A 21,066-nucleotide genomic window follows, 5' to 3' on the forward strand; every position below is an offset into this window, starting at 1 on the left:
AATTGTACTTGAACAACAATTAAAATTAAAATTAAAATTAAAAATAATAAAATATACTTAAAAGAGAAAAGAAAACATCAGCAAAATGAAAAGGGAACCAACTGTATGGGAAAATATAATTACCAATGATATTTTGGACAAGGGTTCGATCCCCAAAATATATAAAGAATTCACATGACTCCACTCCAGGAAGATAAACAATCCAATTAAAAAATGAGCAAAGGATATTTACCTGACATAGGAGATGCCATGATCACGATGAAGGTGGTTTTTCCCAGGCGAGGCTTGTCCCTGGCACTCTGGACGTACTGACTGCTGTGATTTACCCAAATGTGGAAAATTCGACTGCATAATTTGTGGTATTGTGGGACTGTGTTCGCACTCTGCCCTAGGAAAAAAAAAAAACCAGGCAAAGGACCTGAACAAACACTTCTCCAAGGAGAACACATAGAAGGCCAGAGACATATGAAAAGATGATCAGCCTCACTAGCCATCAGAGAAATGCAAATTAAAACCACAATGAGATACCACTTAACAGTAAGTGCTGGCAAAGTTGTAGAGAAAATGCAACCCTGGTATATTGTTGGTGGGAATGCAGACTGGTTCAGCCACTGTGGAAAACAGTGTGGGATTTCTCAAAAAACTGAAAACAGAACAGCCTTTTGACCCAGCAATCCCACTGAGATTATACCCTAAGAATTCTGAAACACCAATTCAAAAGAACCTATGTACCCCAATGTTCATAGCAGCACAATTTATAATAGCCCAGTGCTAGAAGCAACCTAAGTGCCCATCAGGAAATGAGTGGATAAAAAAACTGTGGTACATTTACACAGTGTAATACTACCCAGCAGAAAGAAAAGTAGGAGCTCCTGCCCTTTGCAACTGTATGGATGGAACTGGAGAGAGCATTACACTAAGTGAAGTAAGCCAGGATGTGAAAGGCAAATACTATACGGGCTCACCTCTAAGTGGAATGTAATCAACAAAACAAACAAGCAAGCAAAATATAACCAGAGACACTGAAATGAAGAACAAACTGACAGTCACCTGAGGATAGAGAGGAGGGGAATGATGGGGGAAAGCGGAAGGGTTGTCAAGGAACATGTATAAAGGACCCATGGATAAAGAAAGCCAAAGGAGGGAAGGATTGAAGGTGGAAGGTGTGGGAAATGGGGGAAAGTGGTGGTGGGAAAATGGACACAACTGCATTTGAACAACAATAAAAAAATGAAACAAAATAAATTAAATTAAAAAGAAAGAAAAATGTTAGGGTTCTGGAGTATCTCCAAAATAATTATCTTTGAACTATACCATGCTTTCTACCTTTGGAGTTTTTTGGGGGGGAGGGGAGAATAGTCTAATTGTGTCATTATTAACATTCTTTTGGCAGCCTCAACACATTTCACTATGTACTTGTACTATGTTATTATGTATCAAACCATGTACACTCTGTTTTGAAAATTAATATGCTAGACCTGTTTCAAAGTCTGCTTTGTGCATAACAATTCTGAGTAATCTTGACAGGAACAAAAATAGAAAGTTTTCATAGCTCCTTCTTGCTATTTATATTTTAAAAGTAGCAAAAGAAAAATTTTAATAAAATAGAGGCTGAGTATACTATCATCAGAATTTTTATATGAGAAAGCTAGCTAACATTGTAAAAATAGAGTTTGAAATTCAGCCTTTTATATGTATTACTTGAAATAATATGATATATGTACTTGGACTAAACAATGAGTGTCTGTATTCACCAAGCAAACAACATAGTGCTTTCCTTTTATTTCATGTAATTCAGTCAGCAGTGTATGATAAACAACAGCCTCATATCTTTCTTCAGTAAAAATTGGCTGTCAGAGTTGGAACTTTCTTGTGTAAATAACTGATAGAAACAACCCTTCCTGACTTACAAGTAGTTATACTCTATTGGAGCAGCAAAATTAGTGCTCCTTCAAATTTAAGCTTCCTTTAAAAAAAGATATTTAGAAAATATAATAAAATTTAGCATTTTTATTTTCATGGTTTCTTTTGTGGGGGAGCTGTTAAACACTATTCTGAAACATTCTTTTCAAATTATAAGAGAAAGTTTATTTAGAATGTTACAGGTGTAATAGAAGTGAGCTAGCTGGGCTGTGAACTCTCAGGAAACAAGTCACAGAAGCAAAAGAAGGGCCCTAGGAACTTAGGAGAGAGAAGGGCAAGAAGAAGAGGGGAAGGTGCGGGCATGCTTTGAACGTGCTCTACTGAGGGGAAGCGCTATTCTGAAGCTTTTAATTCAAATAAATCCACGGACTGCTTTTACTGAAGCCAAAATGTTAAATGAAACCAAACATTTCAAACAAAATTTGTTTCTTTGCTCACACTTTTAGTATAGTATACAGTGAAAATCTTTGTGTGCTTGTCTAAATTTTTGTTGACACCCTTTTTTTTTTTTCAGTCTACTGTAACTTTTCCGGTTGGACCCAAGCCTCTGACTTACAAGACGCTATCTGCTTTGCATAAAGAGCACAGCCGGGGGAATCCTCCTACCCCAACCCGACCACCACTTTATGTTTGATCTCTTCATCAATGTTATCAATTCCTCGTTAGTTTGCTGTACAAGAACCACCTTCAGGGCACGCCATAATTTATTTAGGTTGCATTCCCAAAATTCTGTATTCTCAGGTCTATTTGAATATTTTAAAGGAATTAGTAGGTTTGTAGAAGGTGAACAAAAAATAAAGAGTCCAGCTTTTCACTCTTAACTCTGTCACTGACACTAGATAAGCCATCTACGCTCTCCGGGTCTCAGTTCTCTAAACTGTAAAATGATAAAATTGGACAGACAATATCCGAGCTTTTATAGACCTACAGTTCTACAGATCCTCGAGGGGACTATAGCCAGATACCTTCAGGGCAAGCAATCCTAAAACATATACCCTAGTGTAATGTTTTATAGCTATATGAAAATAAACCCCCCTGAATTTAACATCTCTTTTCTATTCTGTTTAAATTCCATTAATATCCTCTATGATATCTTTTTTCACATCTACATGATGCCAATAATAAATTTAATATGTTTGTAAGCCTTGGTAAGGAAACTTTCATTCAGGTTTTTATATTATATAGATATGGAAATAGCTATGTATAGATACATATATCTACATGGTTTTATTTTTTTATTTTCAATTACAGTTGACATACATTATTATATTAGTTTCAGGTGTACACCCCAGCAATCAGACATTATATAACTTAGTAAATGATCATCCCGATAAATCTCTCACCCATCTGATACCATATATAGTTATTACGCTATTATTGACTGTATTCCCTATGCTGTACTTTACATCCCCATGACTACTCTGTAACAACAAATTTATACTTCTTCATCCCTTCACCTTCTCTGCCCATACTCCGAACCATAATTGCAGATAAATATAGATTTAACATCTGTTTATGAAGTGAATGGCTAAAACAATGCTGCACTTGAACTTTTTTCTCACCTATTTTATAACTTTAACTTCATGTTTCTTTTTCAATTTTTATTGCTAATTTCAGCTATACAAGTCTGATACATGCTGAATCTATATCTTTATTTGTAATATAAACTTTGTAAATTTAAATGTAGATAATTATTAACACATGAACCTTGCACATAATCATCTACTTTCCTAAAGTAAGCATATCAACATAAGGTGAATGATTACATTTTGGTACCTAATTTTTGCTTTAGCATAACTAAGCCTACACACATCTGCTACTCACAGATAAAAATATAGAAATGATTAAAAATAAGAGGAAGGCATTTTTTTTTAATCTGAGAAGAAATTCAACCAGGAGAATCAAGACATCATTGCTTATTTTCTTTTAAGATTGAAAGGCATACAATATATGTCTAATGAAGAGAAAAAGACAGAGGAAAAAATCAACTCTGATAAAGAATGTGAAAAAACATTTTTCAGTTTCAGCTCTAAAAATCTAAGCAGATATTCCTATTGGAAATGGCTTACTTAGCCCATTTTTTCCCATATTTCTTTTCATGTATGAAAGCAGTAAGAGGAAGCGAAACGTTTTGGACTAATTAGTAGATGACAATTTGGCAACGCCTCTAAGCATTGACCCTTAAATAGAATGGAAAAAACATAATAGGATATGCTGTTAGTGGAACTATTGACTGAGAAAAGAGTGAGACAGAAGACAAAGACAAACATGAACTTTCAGGGTACACAGAGAGGTTTAAAGCACATGACCTGAAAGTCAAGAGTATATAAGAATTATGATACTTTGGACATATTAAAAAACTGAAGTTGGAGAGGATGTCATTCTGTAAACAGCAGGTTAAAATGTATGTAATTCACTAAAGAAGTTGAGAGAGGGAGAGTATTAGTTGAAGAATTTCCACATGTTAACAGCAGATTGGATGTGGCAGTCTGCTTACATGATAAAAATAGATACAGCCCTGGATAGTGTGGTTCAGTGGATTGAGCACTCGCCTGCAAACCAAAGGGTCGCCAGTTTGATTCTGAGTCAGGGCACAGGCCTGTGTTGCGGTCCAGATCCAGTCCCCAGTCAGGGTGTGGGAGAGGCCACCAATTGATGTTTCTCTCCTGCTCTTTCTCCCTTCTCTCCTCTCTCTCCAAAAAGTAAATAAGTAGAATATTTTTTTAAATAGATACAAACACAAAAAAAGAAGTGGGAAAGAATTCATGGTCTAGTAAAAATAGGTGGCAACATCATAGAAAGTTTTAGAGTACAAGGATCACCAAAATGATCTTGTGGAAAGATCTTAGATCTGATGGGAATTTACAAGATCTGGTTTTAAGAGCCTTAGCTCCAAACTGAAATAGCTGAGTGACCATAGGCAGATAATTTTTTGTGCTGTATCATTCAGTGATACACATTTCAGATTGCATTTACCCAGTTCTGAACCAGGCACAAAGGGAACACAGAGATGAATGAAGGTTGACTTTGTCCTCAGGGAACTTAGATTTAGATTCTAAAAGAGTAGATAAACCTAACAAGGGTTTTTTGGATCACAACAGAAAGATACGAATGTTAACTAGCACACTGTGAGTCCTGAATAAAGAAACAATTCTCCCATTGGGTAGCAGAAGAGAATACTTTAAGCTGACTTTAAACCACAGCATAAACAAAGGCTGAGAAGTAGTGAAGTGCACAGTCGTTTCAAATTGATGTCAACCAGAGTGTAGGGAGCAGTGCAGATGACTCTGGAAATTACTAAAGGTCAGGCCTTACAAGAAATGTCATGCTTTATTCCCTTGGCAACTGACTGTAACCACAAAATTTTTTACATGTTAGATGTTTCAATGGTTAGATGATGTAACCACTAATCTCAAAAACAGTTTTCAAAATTGACTATTTCAATAGCTAAATGTGTGCTTCTAGATGTCTAAAAGGCTATTCAAATCATTGTTATGCCATTTGAATATTGGAAGGCAATAAAGCACACTCTATAAGGATAAACTCTAGAGCAAGACTGACTTGATTTCACATCCCACATCTGCCCCTTACCAGCTGTATGATTACACTCGTTACTTAATCCCTCTGGGCCCAACATCTTCACCTGTGAAATACATGTGCGTGCATATAGCAATAGCTGCATAAAGATAGGCTGTATGAAAGGAAAGACAAGTACCATCACAATGATTATGACAGATAAGAAATAATAAAGGCCATGTGCAAGTAAAGTAACTGTGGGAACTAATGAATGAATTCGGTAGCATTGCAGGATATAAAATCAACATACAGAAATCAATTTTGTTTGTCTACATTAACAGTGAAACACCTGAAAAGAAATGAAGGAAACTATCTCATTCATAATAGCATCAAAATCAATAAAATGAGTAAGAAGAAATTTAACCAAGGAAATAAAAGATCGGTACACTGAAAACTACAAGACTTTGATGAAAGAAATTGAAGACACACATGGAAAGATATCCCATGTTAATGAATTGGAATAATTAATATATTTAAAATGTCCATATACCCAAAGCCATCTATCTATAGAGTCAATGCAATTCCTATAAAAATTACAATGGCATTTTCACAGAAATAAAAAAAATTAGCCCTGGCTGGTGTAGCTCAGTGAATTGAGCACAGGCCTGCAATCCATAGGATCGCGGTTTGATTCCCAGTCAGGGCACATGCCTGGGTTGCAGGCCAGTTCCCAGCAGGGGACTCACGAGAGGCAACCATACATTGATGTTTCTCTCCTCTCCTTCCTTTCCCCTCTAAAGATAAATAAATAAAATCTTTAAAATAAAAGAAGAAAAAAATTCTAAAATTTATATGGAACCACAAAAGACCCTGAATAGCCAAAACAATCTTGAGAAAGAACAAAGCCAGAGACATTACACTTCCTGATTTTAAACTATATTAAAAAACTATGGTAATAAACAAGTCTGATGATAGCACAAAAATAGACACATAGAGCAATGGAGCAGAGCAAGGAACCCAGAAATAAACCCCATATATATGGTCAACTAATGTTAGACAAGGGAGTCAAGGACACTCAATGAGGAAAGGATAGTCTCTTCAACAAATGGTGGCAGAAGAACTCAGTAACCAGATTCAGAAAAATAAAATTGGACCTGTATCTTACACTGCTCACAAAAACTCAAAATGGATTAAAATACTTAAACATAAGACCTGATACCATAAAATTTCTAGAAGAAAATGGGAACAAAGCTTTATGACATTGGTCTTCGCAATGATTTTTTTTTGTATGTGACACCAAAAACACCAACTAAAAACTCTGCACAGAAAAGAAATAATCAAGCAAATCTCAAGTTAAAGAAATATTTTAATGAAAAATAAATCCACAAATAAAAATAAATAAATATTAAGTGACCATGATTTAAAAACTTCCTAAAAGTAAACAAAATCAACCAACTTTAAAAATATTTCCTCTTTCTTGAAACTTAAAACATGAAGTGGAATTCACTGGCTAAAAGATACTAAAATATATAGTTTTGTGAGAGTGAAAAAAATGATACACCTTAATATAGCTAAGAATAGAACTAGCAATGCCTAAAATAAAATTACAAGAACTGTAAATCTTTATTGTGTGGGTATAATGCGGGGATTACAAAGACAATCTACTAGTGATTATACTTTGCTTGTTTTGAGATTTCTGAAGGTCTTTTTCTTTTCTCTCCTTGTACCCACTTTGCCAAACTTACTATGCCTTTGGAGGATAATTTTGATAGTGAAAATACACTATATGAGCATGCTCTGTGTTCAGTGTCTCTGATATTCCTTATTAATATATGTTATCAAAATAGACATTTCCTGTGGGAAAAACAATTTGAATCCAAATCCTAAGCATGTAAGAGCAAATAGCTGCAGAAAGTAAAAGAAAAAGCGGTCAGATGTGAATGTGGAATGAGATTGAGTCTCTGTAGACTGAGACGTGGGGGGCTCTGCTGAGAGGCACCATGTTCATATAGCACAGTGGACATGTAACATCTGTGTAGGCAGGTTATACAGAGACAAAGCATAGCTCAGCAGTATTCCAGGAATACAATGAGGAAAATGGATGCCTGAGGTCCATTTTCTCTGAGGTCACCTATTAAAGCCCTTAAAGTCTTCCATAGAGAAAGTAGGTGCTGGAGAGACACAATGACGTAGATAAATGAGCAATAAAAGTTTAATTTTTAAAAGTTACTTCTGCTTTTATTATATACCTTGGTTGTTTATATTGATCAGATTCACTGGGTAATCAACCAATTCCACAGGCAGCTTTGAGTTATAAATGCTCATAAGTTGTTTACCCAAGGCAAAAATAAATGAGTTTTCCACAGTGGTACCAATCTAGAAATTTGGAATGGGAGTTAATCAGAACAAATTTGACATCCTAAAAAATTTGATGTGAAAGTCTCATCACAGTTGCTGTAACACATGAGTGGAGATGATGCCAAAAACATCTAACATAATGAGAAAAATGAATCTCTTGGTGAAATTTTACGATTTATGAAATCTGAACAGAAAATTTTGTTTGTTTGTTTGTTTCACTAAAAACCTCTTGAATTTCCAAGTAGGCAACTTGTAAAGCCAGTCTTGATGAGAAAGTGATCACCTAAAAACAAAGGAGCAGAATTAGAGTAGATTAAAATTATATGGGACTGGACCCAAGATCTATAATTACTTGTATTTCCTTCACTTAACTTCCTGATCTTGATTCCTTAACCACCTAAAGGAAATTTTGATGAGAAAAGTGGTAAATCAAACCAAGGGGGAGAATGGAAGTAAGGGAGGAAGGTGGGTTTGGCTGGGGTAGGTGGGAAGAGTTGGGGGGAAAATACAGACAACCATAACTGAACAACAATAAAATAATTTTTAAAAAAAGAAAGAAAGAAAAAGCTGCTGTCAGCACTATTCTGATTCTACTGTTGTCATTACCAGGCTGGAATGTGCCTCACTAATACAATCTACGTGCAATTCATCTCTGGCCCCAACTTCTCCTCTGCCATTTTGGTCCAATTTGATTGCTTAGGGATTACAAAAAGCTGTGACACATTTTATACTATTAAATCCCAAGGCCTGTGTAGAGGCAAAAGTGGTTATCTGACCCGTTGTGTCCTCTGCAGAGAGAGTCGGCAGAGGAGGGCTCAGCCCAAGTTTGCAGCCAGGTTGGACACTTAGCAGCTTCGGGAGTTTGAGGAGTCACTTACCCTCTTTGTGCCTCTGTGTACATGTCTGTAAAATGGAGACAGAAATAATACTTCCCTCAAAGGGTTGTGAGGTTTAAGTTAGTTAATACATATAGGTTTTTAGAGCTGTGCCTGGTACATAATGATGTTAAATAAATATGAGCTATTTGTACTCAATTTAGAGTTAGACCTAATTTTGAATCTCAGTTCCATAGGATTTACTAGCTGTGAGCCTTGGGAAAAACCCTTCACTTTTCTGATCTTTGGTTTCCTCAGGGGACTTTGGAGGTTAAAAGAAATTGCAAAGGTGTCACAAAGATTTAGTGGCATAAAATGTGTCATGGCTCTTTGTAATCTATAAGGACTACAAATTGCCCAGGGTGGTTGAGAAGCTTTGGAGTCAGAAAGCAAAGGTACATGTATCTGATGCTAACCTGATTAGACTCCAAGCTCACTGACTCTGGCTCTGGGAGCACGATACATTCCAGATCGTTCTGGCAGTGAGTGAGTGTAAAACTGATCCTAACCTATCAGGCCCATGAAGCTGCATCTACCATGGAAAATGAATATATTGAAAGTTACACCTCTGACAAAAGTTACACATTGACCATAGCTTTTCATTTCAGTATGAGCATCATTCTCAGTTATGTGATAATACTGTAATCAAATGTTGTAAAAAGCTTGTGAAGTAGTACAAAATGTCAACTCTAAAATTAATTATAGTGGGACCAATTCAGATAATGGAAAGAGAGGTTGGCCATTCTAATAATTAACCATCAGAAAATCACTGGGCATAAGTGAGGTCACATAGAGGTCAGCTACTAAGGTTCTGAATTATCTTGATTCAGAAAGTGAAGAGTATTCAAAAATCAGTGAAGAAACTAATGACTTTCATCTATGCAATATAATCAACAGTGGATTACATTTTGATGATACTTTTTAATTAACTAATTATTTATTTTTAAAGATTTATTTGTTGGGTTTTTTTTAGAGAGATGGGAAGGGAAGGAGAAAAACATCAATGTGTGGTTACCTCTCACATACCCTCTACTGGGAACCTGGCCTGAAACCCAAGCATGTGCCCTTATGAAGAATTGAACCAGTGACTCTGGTTCATAGTGTGGCGCTCAATCCACTGAGCCACAGCAGCCAGGGCTGATGACACTTTTTAAATATAAGTATAGTTGGTATACAATCTTATATTAGTTATATTAGTTTCAGGTGTACAATATAGTGACTGAATATTTTTATATATTACAACATGATTACCCCACTAATTCTATGAATTATCTGTCAGGAATCATCTATAAACTCATTACAATATTATTGACTATATTTCTTTTTCTCTTTTTACTCATCCTCCCACCACCTCCTCTGGTAAAAACATCCTTTTGGTTTCTGTTTCTCTGAGTCTGTTTTTGTTTTGTTTGTTTGGTTTGTTTTTAGATTCCACATAATACATTGGAATAAAAAAGAATAAAACATTTTCATTTGCAACAACATGGATGGATACAGAGGGTACTATGCTAAGTTAAATAAATCAGGCAGGGAAAGACAAATGTTTTATTCTAGTCTCCAAATACATGACATTTGTGGAAAACCATGTAGAAGAGGGTAAAAGGTTGAGGAGGAAAGAAACACAGTCTTACGTATGGTAAAGGGGCAATTTCAAGGGTCCCTACGCAAATATGGTTTTCTTATAAACCAGACAGGAAATGAAAGTCTTCTCCAGAGGCCAACGGCATTTTTTCCACATGTGATTTCCCTAGCACTGTGTCCTCCAAACGCATTCATGACTGGGCAGGACAGTGCCAGGGCAGGTCCCTGTTCTGCAATCTTTCTGGCCAAGGTCTGTGACTCAGTCACCTTTGATTCCCTGCAGTGCCTGCACTTGTTTTGCACATAGTCGTGAGTAAATAAAGGTGTAAATCTTTACACATGTCTTACCCAGTCATTTATTAAAAACACAAAGGAAGAAATTATGTCTTCCATTTGCTTATATTCTTTATGGTGTGTATATATATATATACATTAAATATATTAATATATTTATATTAATATATAAATATATATTATATTAAACAGAATTGTAGACAGAATTATATATATATATTAAACTGAATTGTAGACAGTTGTTAAAATTTAATTGAGAGAGTTTTATTTGCATTCCTAAGAAATTATTGACATAACACATCTTGTTGATCACTCATTGACTAGAAAATTGTGAAACAAGATAGTTTGTATCAATTGTAAGAACAGCGAATGTATAAGAACTGACCATTTTTCTGTGCTTAAATTTTGTCTTAAAAGAGAAATTTATTATCAAGGGACTTAAATTCTTATCTGGCATGTCCACTGACTAATGATATGAGCTTAGAAAATTTACTTTCTATAAGAGTTAGCTATTGTATATATTAAATGAAATAATACATATAATTTTGCATTGTACAGTATAAACCTAGACAATATGACAAGCTCACTATAGATAGACACTAGGCAAGAGACAATGACTAGTTTTTCTGAATGTCTTAATCACACTTGTAGAAAACCCTATTGTTTGTAGAATTAGATAGAATTGTGGCCAAATTCTTAAATTGCCACTTACTGACCTTGGGGAGTTATTCACCGGAGTGTCAGATTCCTTGTATGTAAAAGAGAGATTGCTTATTTACACCTAACTTTAATTACTTCAAAAGAGAAAAGAAAATGTATGTCAATGTTTAAATCAGTGCCTGGCACGTGGAATATGCTTGTCTCTGAGCTTTTTCTAGTACTTTCCCTTCTGATTTTTCCTTTTGCTCTTCTATCAACAGATCTCCAGAGTGGAGGACAGAGGACACTGAGATTAATCAGAAAAGGGAGCCGAAACTGCTATGATGATGGAAGGAACAGCAACTACCAGGATTCATTTCTGACTCTTCAATCTCCTTCTCAGAGGTGAATGTAGTCTGCCTCCCTAGACTTTCTCATCTTGTTAGGTAAGGTGGGCAAGACCAGAGTGTTATTTCTAGTAATGAGTCTGACTCGCTGTGTAACACCAAATACTTCCCTTAAATATTACTTTAAGATTTAATTTCATTGTATAACACTGTCTGATAATCTTGCAGGTATTGAATAAGGGCAAGGACTAACTAAGGTAATAACAGAAAAAAGCATGCCTCCTGATCCCTATTTTAAAAGTTCATGGAAGAAGAAAAGAAAAAAAAAGAAAAGGAGAAAGGTCGAATATGAAACTTATCCTTAACTGAATCATGAAATACAGCCTTAATTAAGCCCTTTATTCCAACTACACTAAACCTCTGGGAACTAACCTGATGCACTGACGACTACAGAGCACCATCTAGTTTTGGCCACTGGAACTGCAACGGAGTCTTCTGATTCCCTAAGGTATGTGAGATAAAATCTGTGAGCGGTGGGGATAGAGAAACACATTCCTTAGTGTTTTCAGAATTTTAATTATTAAAATTCTAAGTTACAGCCATTGATTTCTTATTCCCTCAGAAGAATAAGCATGCTTTTCAACAGCTGCTGTTCATTTGACATATCAGTTTCTTATGAAAAATAAATAATCCATAGGCAAATATGAACATAAAGCAGATCATAATATCAAAGGTGTATGCACATTTAAGGCAGTGTCAGAGCTCCCATTATGAACTTTTCTTCCCAGAGCTCATGGACCAGCTGCATTTACAATCATGCATTTACAATCAGTGTGATGTTGGTGTGTAATGAACTCAAATGTGTTTTAGAAACAATCGGATTTTTAACCAAATCAGTATTTTATGAAAAGAACTAGACTTCACTTAACATTCACTTAATTTCAAAAGCATATTTTAGTCTTGCATGACAAACTAAGTTATGGTTCTCTGATAGTATTTTGAAACAGGGAATGTGCTTGCTGCCTTCGCCTCTCCTTGGCTTAGAGATTAGATCTTGCAGCTAACAGTAAATGCTACCCTTTTAGGTCAACTTAAATACCCTCCAGTTGGGTTTATTGTGCATATATAACTAAAAGAAATGGAACGAAGTTTTGATAAGAAGGGTTTGTTTTTTAAAAAGAGAATATAAATTGATTTAGTTAATATGTATTAAGTAAATACCTTTTGTACTGGCAACTCTATGATATTCATGTTATATTTCTACACATCTTTTAAAACTACTCATTAGCTGGAGAAGATGGAGGCACAGGTAGAAAGACTGTGCCTCCTCGCACAACCAAGTTTAAAGACAACAAAGATTTAGTAACAAAAACGCAACCAAAACAGAGAATTGAACTCTACAGAAGTCCGACAACAGCAAACCATTCAGCCAGACTGGTAAGAGGGGTGGGGTCAGTGGCTGGTGGAGAGTGGTTACGCAGAAAAAAGTGGCTGGACCAAGCCAGGTGCGCAAGCAGCGGTTGGCAGATCCCCGGTGTGGGGTGGCAACCGGCAGACCCAGTGAGGGCGCAAGGCGACTGGCTGACTGTGCTCACACATTCACATGCAAATAAACCAGGCAATAAAATGAGCAGTGAGACAGACTGCGCAACCCAGGGCCCCAGCCATGGGAATTAAAACCTAAAAGCACAGATTGGAAAAACTTTCAGGGGTTGAGGTGCCAGGAGAAGCTCCCAGACTCACAAGAGAGTTTGTTGGAGAGACCTACAGGGTCCTGAAGGGTACACAAGCCCACCCACCTGGGAATCAGCAGCAGAAGGGCCCAATTTGCTTGCAGGAAGCAGCAGAGGGGACCAAGGTCCTAGAGAGAGTGCAGAGCAAACGCCGTTGACCCTCTCTGACCCCGCCCCCACATACAGCGTCACAACCCAGCGACCTGTGTTTCTCCGCCCTTGTGAACACCTAAGGCTCCGCCCCTCATAACTAACAGGTGCAAACAGACCAAAACATTATGGCTCAAGCAGAAGAACATCTCAAAGTCCCAGAGCCAATACTTCTAAGTGACCAAGAGACAGCCAACCTATCAGATAGGTTGTTCAAATAGGTTGTTGTCTATCTAACCTATCAGATAGACAGTTCAAAATATTGGTGAGCAGGATGCTCACAGAACTGGTTGATTTTAGTCACAAATTAGATGAACGAATGAAGGCTAAACTAAGTGAAATGAAGGGAAATGCACAGGAAACCAATAGTGATGGAAAGGAAACTGGGACTCAAATTAAGGGAGTGGATCAGAAGGAAGAAAGAAGTGACCAAACAGAAAAGAAGGAAGAAACAAGAATTTTAAAAAATGAGGAGAGGCTTAGGAACCTCCAGGACATCTTTAAATGTTCCAACATCTGGATTATAGGGGTACCAGAAGGGGAAAAGAAACAGCCACCAGAGGAAAACTTATTGGAACAAATAATAAAGGAGAACTTCCCCAGTCTGGCAAAGGAAATAGACTTCCAGGAAATCCAGGAAGCTCAGAGAGTCCCAAAGAAGTTGGACCCAAGAAGGAACACACCAAGGCATATTATAATTACATTAGCCAAGATTAAAATGAAGAGAATCCTAGAAGCAGCAAGAGATAAGGGGACAGTCACCTGCAAAGGAGTTCCCATCAGACTGTCAGTGGATTTCTCAAAAGAGACCTTACAGGCAAGAAGGAGCTGGAAAGAAATATTCCAAGTCATGAAATCCAAAGACCTACAGCCAAGATTTCTCTATCCAGCAAAGCTTGCATTTAGAATGGAAAGGTAGATAAAGTGCTTCTCAGATAAGGTCAAATTCAAGGAGTTCATCATCACCTAGCCTTTATTATATGAAATGTTAAAGGAACTTATCTAAGAAAAAGAAGATAAAAAATATGAACAGTGAAAGGACAGCAAACTCACAGTTATTAACAACCACGCCTAAAACAAAAGCAAACTAAGAGGACGGCTAGATCAGGAGTGGAACCATAGAAATGGAGATCAAATGGAGGGTTAACAACAGGGGAGTGGGAGGAGGAGAAGGGGGAAAAGGTACAGAGACTATGTAGCATAGACGGTAGGTAAAAAATAGACAGTGGGGAGGACAAGAATAGTAGGGGAAATATAGAATCTAAAGAACTTGTGACACATGGACATGAACTAAAGGGGGGTAGTGTGGGGGAAGGGGGGAGAGAGACCAAGGGGCCTCGGCGTCCTTCGTGACCTCCCTCGGTGACCCCTCACCCACAGCAACCACTCTCATGAACTCCAAACAGCCCGGCAGGCTTGCCATGCACCCAGGACTGCNAAAGGTACAGAGACTATGTAGCCTAGACGGTAGGTAAAAAATAGACAGTGGGGAGGACAAGAATAGTATGGGAAATATAGAATCTAAAGAACTTGTGACACATGGACATGAACTAAAGGGGGGAATGGTGGGCGAAGGGGTGTTCAGGGTGGAGGGAAATGAAGGGGGAAATGAAACAACTGTAATGGCATAATCAATAAAATATGTTTAAAATAATAAAAAATATAAAATACTAATTAGCTATAATAAAGATAATCACCTGTAGTATGACAAAAATGCCTGAAAATTTTCACATGGAAAAAATTATGACAAGTCACCAATGCTTCAAAATCATAATACTTTGAATTTATATAGCATGTGGTATCTCAAAACACTATTTAATAAATCACTAATTTAAAGAGAAAAGAGAATGTTTCTGACATAACAATATGCTTTATGGGTATGATCAATTTAACCTTTTTTTCTTTTTATTCTTCAGTTATTCTATCTATAATTAATTAAACTTCTTGGATGTAATTTTTTGTTACTGTAGTTAAAACTGTGTTTGTTTGATATTTCAGGAAAAGATTTAACTACCTTAAGCCAAGGTTCAGTGGATACTGGGAGAAGTGAAGTTCTATTGTTCAGCTTTGAAGCTTCTCTAAATCTGAAATGTAATCAGATAAAACTGAACCTGATAAGAGAAACAAAATAAACCATCCATTACTGTGGCTTCTACCACCATGATGAATTAGTTCCATGCCTCCTGACCCAACGACTTTTTACACAGTCACCTTTATTCAAGTTCCAACCCTCAAGTTCACATCATATTCTCAGCTTGCATGGAAATCATATTTCCACTTTTATTCCAAATATTGCTTAGGATTCTAATTCAAAGCAAGTACCATTAAGTCAGTTTTGGGTAAAAAAAAAGCAATCAGTAAGCAAATTCAGGGGGACAGGTAAGAGGATAATAGTCAAATCACTGGCTTTCTAAATTAGACAAACCTCTCAGTTTTAGTAAGAGAAAAAGTGTGATATGATCAAGTTTGTAAAAATTAAATTGGAATGAAATTGGCTGATATAATTATGTTTTTATTTTCAAATTAGCCATGTCACTCAAAGCAAATACTTGAAATGGCAAGGGCTTAAACTACTCCTTTACCAGTTTACAAATATATATATATCTTATCTTATTTTGTAAAAAATTATCCAATGTTATTTTTGAAAATACAATTTGATTTGTAAGTACTCTTTTCTCCAAAATAGAATTGCATTCATTTTGTTTTGTATATTTCACAAATTGTCTTTATATAGTTTCCTTAAGACTAATATTCTATTTTTACTCACATAGCTAGAAAATTCAAAAATAACTGTAGCACATCTGTGTAACGAGTGTTCTAAGAGTGTATTTGTTAAAATCAATAGAAATACAAAAATTTAAAAGTCTTCCACAAGGGATTTAGAAAATAAATGTTAACCTTTATGGACTAAGTGTAGCAATTGGCAATGGGGCAGTAGGAGCTGCATTGATAGAGAACTAAATGCTCAAACACACAGAACTTGGATCAAGTATCCGAAGTTATTTCTCTTAGGATTTGTGATGAATAAGCTTATTACATCTGAACAGACGACTCCTAAAACAAGTATTATGATCTGGGAACTTGTCTTTGCTTTGTACTTAAAAAATTTTTTAGCCTCACCCTAGGGCATGCTTATTGATTTGAGAGAAGGAGGGGGAGAGGGGTAGAGAAACACCAATGTAAGAAACCAGTGATTGCTTCTTCAGGCCTGGGGACCAAACCTGCAAGCCAGGCATGTGCCCTGCCTGGAAATCAAACCTGAGAACTTTCAATTTGCTGGACGGCATTCTAGCCAACTGAGCCACACTGTCTACTGTCTAGGGCTTGCTTTGTATTTTCTAGGTTGGAGCATGTCCCTGGTTATTGCTGAAAGGAGTTTTTCTCTAATCCTAAATTTTTGTTGGCACAGCAATTCTTTCTGTTAGTAAAAATGTCAATTAGTTGTGGATGACATCTTGAAACTAATGGTGTTTCATGATAAATGGGTGAATTTTAGAGTAGTGTAACTATTGAAGCCTTGAATTAAATGGACTCTTGTCATTTAGCATTGAATATATCTATCAGAAGGTGAGCAGACAGTGGGAAGAGGAAGAAATGAAGACAAGGAAGATTTGGCTGAAGTCCAGAGCTGTAAGAGATGTGCTGTCCAGGATGTGCAGCACGTTGTGGTTAGTAAAGTGGGCAGAAGCAGGCATAGCAGGATGAGATATGCTGTCTCATGTACCTTGAGAAATATGACAGACCCATTGTTGTGGTAGCAGTTTCCCATTGGTTTCCATTTCTTTCCCTCACCTAGAGTTCATAGCATAATACAGAGCTGTAGTATTTAATCAAACATTTTCTCTATTATAGTTATATTTGCAACCATGTTCCACGAAAATAAATTCCATGGAACGTGAAAAGGAAACCCAAAATACTGTGGTTCATAGAAAAAGCCAAATCTATCGAGTGAAATTTAATTCTTCTTTGTTTTATATTTCCTTGGCATCTATTGGAACTTTCAGGGGGTTCCAGAATTTAGGCTTACATAACAGTGACAAAAAGATTTGTAAAATTTCCTTATCATCTTTATGATATTTTTGACTCATTCTTCTTCTATTTTAAGACTAATTAAAATCTACCTATTTTCATTTTGTTCTGTTATAAATTTGTACAACTGATGGAGTTTTCTGTTAATTATTGGATAAGGTATAAATTACTCAAATTAATATATGTTCTAATGTACATGATTAAAGAATGCACACCAATGGTAGCTTCTTCTAGTTTCCACAGTAAGCTAAAGACAGTGTGGTGCCCATTTTTATTCTTTTTGGCTGTCCAGCGTATGAATTCCTTTTCCATGTTTGGCGAATTTCCACCATGTGAGGCTGAACAGTTTTCCAACTACGAAAGCTGAAAATACGAGATACTCTCTTTCCCAGCTAAGTGCATAATGGGGGTGGCAGCAGCATTTTTGCAAGACTATTTCTGCGCTGTGATTTAATCAATGTTCCTTGTTTTATAGCCTTGAAAAAGTTGAGTGAATTACTCAGTATATGTGTAATAAAACCGTTTTCTGCTTGAATCAAGTGAAGTTAGTTTTATTTGCTAAATTATAGAGCAAATGAAGAGGCATAGTAGCAGACCATAATTCATTGCGGGAAAGGAGGGCCTGGTTGGAACTGAGTACAGTGAAAATCCAGTTTAAGTGATAGAACTTTAGGATCTCACAGCATCAAATTACTTAGTTACTTGAGATGAAATACCCATTGAATATAAGGATTTGGGGAATTAAGTGGCCAATCCCCCAGAGCAGCATAACAGGCCTGGAGAATTACAGGACTATGGGAAGAGATGGTTATTTCTAATAACACCATAAAGTTTATACAAAAGAGAATGAGAAGGTCAAAGCAGATAGCCAAAGATAGCTCTGCTCAACATTTGGAGCAATTTGGTTCATTTGGCTGACTTTGTTCCCTGGACATATATTTCCGTCAAGAAAATTCACAGCAGAATGAGTGCCCGATAGAGCACTAATACTGACTGAAGCAAACTCTTTTCACAAAATGTTCAACTTGAATTTTGCATTACTTTTCCTTATACTGGAAAGAATCAGACACCATTAAATACTAATTAAATCCAACATAGGTAAGAAAAGAAGAAAACATCTAACCTTAAGAGTGTTCAGTTATCCAAGTCCAGATAGGTATCCTGTGGAACTTTGGTTCTCGAACTTAATTCATTCCGGAAAACTGTTTGACAACCAGAGGGGAGAGGGGAGGGAATTCAGGGGGAAAAGGGGGAAGATTTACAGGAACTAGTATAAAGGGCACGTGGAGAACAACTAAGGGGGGTGGAAATGGGAGGGAGTTGGAGAGCACGGTGGGGAGTGGGCTGGGATGGGAGTAAAAGACAGAAAACTCTACTTGAACAATAATTTGGGGAAAAAAGAAGCAATTTGTTTGAAAACTGAATCTCCTTTGTTCATCGCCTGGGAGACGTGTGACTGATCATGCAACTGTCAGCATGAAAGCTGTTGGCCTATGTTTTGTTCGACAACCACAACCTATTTTCCATAGACTACTTGGTTGAAAACTGAATTGTTCAAGAACAAGACTTTAGATAATTCAGGTTTCACTATATTATCATCAGTTAGGCAGGCTAAGATATTAAGACAGGTTTCAATCTTTGAAAGTGCATGGTGGTGCAAAGAAAAAAACAAAAGAGAAAACACAGGGTGGGATAGAGAAGTTAGGAATAAGGAGTGAGTAGGAAGCTGAGTCAAGTACATATGATTTGAAGACTGGAGGAAGCCAACCTGACTGCAAAGTTTAGCCCCAATAAGAGGAGCAAGGGCTTAAAGTAGGCTCCAGCAAGATTCAAGTAAGCATAGACAACAGATAATTTAATTCCAAATGTAGGGTAAATAGAAAGGGAATCTAGTTAGTTGTCTAAATCAGAAGTTAGCAAAATTTCCACCCTTTGATATTTACTGGGGAAAGAGGACTTAGAGAATCAGCTGACTCAGTGAAGCCTCATTCAAGTTCAAGTTGATGTCTCAAATTGACAATAAGGGAACGAAGATAATTAAGAATTGATATATAGATATAAGGTGGGAACCCGGCCTGATAATCCAGACCTATTCAGAAGCTGATTATGGGAGACAGGATTTCATTACGTAGTCAGCTGATAGCACAGCAGCCTCAGGACAGTAAAGGCAGTGAAATCAGAAATGAGCCTAGTTCCAAAAGCCTTGATAATGAAATTCCCTGCCCCAACTGTAAAAAGTGACTCACCTTGATTTTGATTTTAAAAACAATATGGCATCAAGAAAGCAAAACAAGACAAAGACTGAAAAACTACCTCAGAAATAAGTCTTGAAGACTGTGTCATATTTTAGCAATCAGAAGAAATGGGAGAACTGCAGAAGAGCAAAGACGAGTAAATGTAGCTGCAATTAAAAAGAGATAAATTAAAAGGTAGGTTAAAAATAGAGGTATCAAGAGAATGAAAAGACAAGCCAGAGATTGGGAGAAAATATTTTACGAGACACGTCTGATGAAGGACTGTTATCCAAAATATACAAAGAACTCTTAAAACTAATTAAAAATTTTAATAGTCCAAAGTCCTTAACAGATACCTCACCGAAGAATATAAACAAATTGCAAATAGATGTGTAAAAATATTCTTTACATTTACATTTACATCAGGGAAATGCTAATTAAAGTGACCATGAGATACTACTATCTAGTTATCCGAATGGCTAAAGCTCAAAGCACTGACACCATAGAATGCTGACAAGGGTATGAAGCAACTGGAACTCTCAGTCATTGCTGGTGGGACACAAAATGGTACAGCCACTTTGGAAGACATTTTGGCAGTTTCTCACAAAACTAAATATACCCTTACCATATTATTGAAAAATTGTGCTTCTTGGTATTTACTCAAAAGAGCTGAAAACTTTTGTCCCCACAAGAACTGGCTTGATTCATAATAGTCAAAAGTTGGAAGCAACCAAGATGTTTTTCAGAATGTGAATAAATAAACCATGGTACATATAGACAGTGGAATATTATCCCATCCTAAAAAAGAAGTGAGCTATCAAACCATAAAAAAGCATAGAAGAATCTTAAATGCCTATTGTTGGGTGAAAGAAGCCAATCTAAAAAGGCTACACACTGTATGATTCCAACTATTCTTCAAAAGGCAAAACTATGGAAACAATAAAAAGATTAGGAGTTGGAGTAGGGGGAGGATAAATAGGTGGAGCACCAAGAACTTTTAGCAACACTGTGTATGGTATGATGACAGCTACTTGTCATTATACATCGTCCAAACACAGAATGTACACCACCAAGAGGGAACCTTAATGTAAACTGTGGATCATAATGATGTGTCAACACAAGTTAATTAATTGCAACAAATGTACCCACTCTGATGAAGGATGATAATGGGATAAAATATTTATGCATGGGAAAGGGAATGTACAGGAAATCTCTGAAACCTTCCCCTCAATTTTTCCCTGAACCTAAAATTGCTCCCCAAAAAAGTCTTAGTAAGAAAAAAAAAAACATTTAAATAAATGTTGAAAAAAAAACAGAGGTAGACCTTGCTTCTTGGGAAAAAAATTCATTTGGATTACTAAATAGAGCCCTGGCTGGTGTGGCTCAG

General features: G+C 36.5%; 1 non-coding gene across 1 annotated transcript; it reads left to right on the plus strand.

Annotated features, from left to right (window-relative positions):
- Positions 1–224: 224 nt before the first annotated feature.
- LOC118978763 (U1 spliceosomal RNA) lies at positions 225–391 on the plus strand. Its single transcript, XR_005064791.1, has one exon. It is a non-coding gene; the product is annotated as a U1 spliceosomal RNA (small nuclear RNA).
- Positions 392–21,066: the final 20,675 nt, after the last annotated feature.

This window comes from Sturnira hondurensis, unplaced genomic scaffold, assembly GCF_014824575.4.
Source record: "Sturnira hondurensis isolate 20B ecotype Veracruz unplaced genomic scaffold, ASM1482457v3 Scaffold0022136, whole genome shotgun sequence".
Taxonomy (NCBI): domain Eukaryota; kingdom Metazoa; phylum Chordata; class Mammalia; order Chiroptera; family Phyllostomidae; genus Sturnira; species Sturnira hondurensis.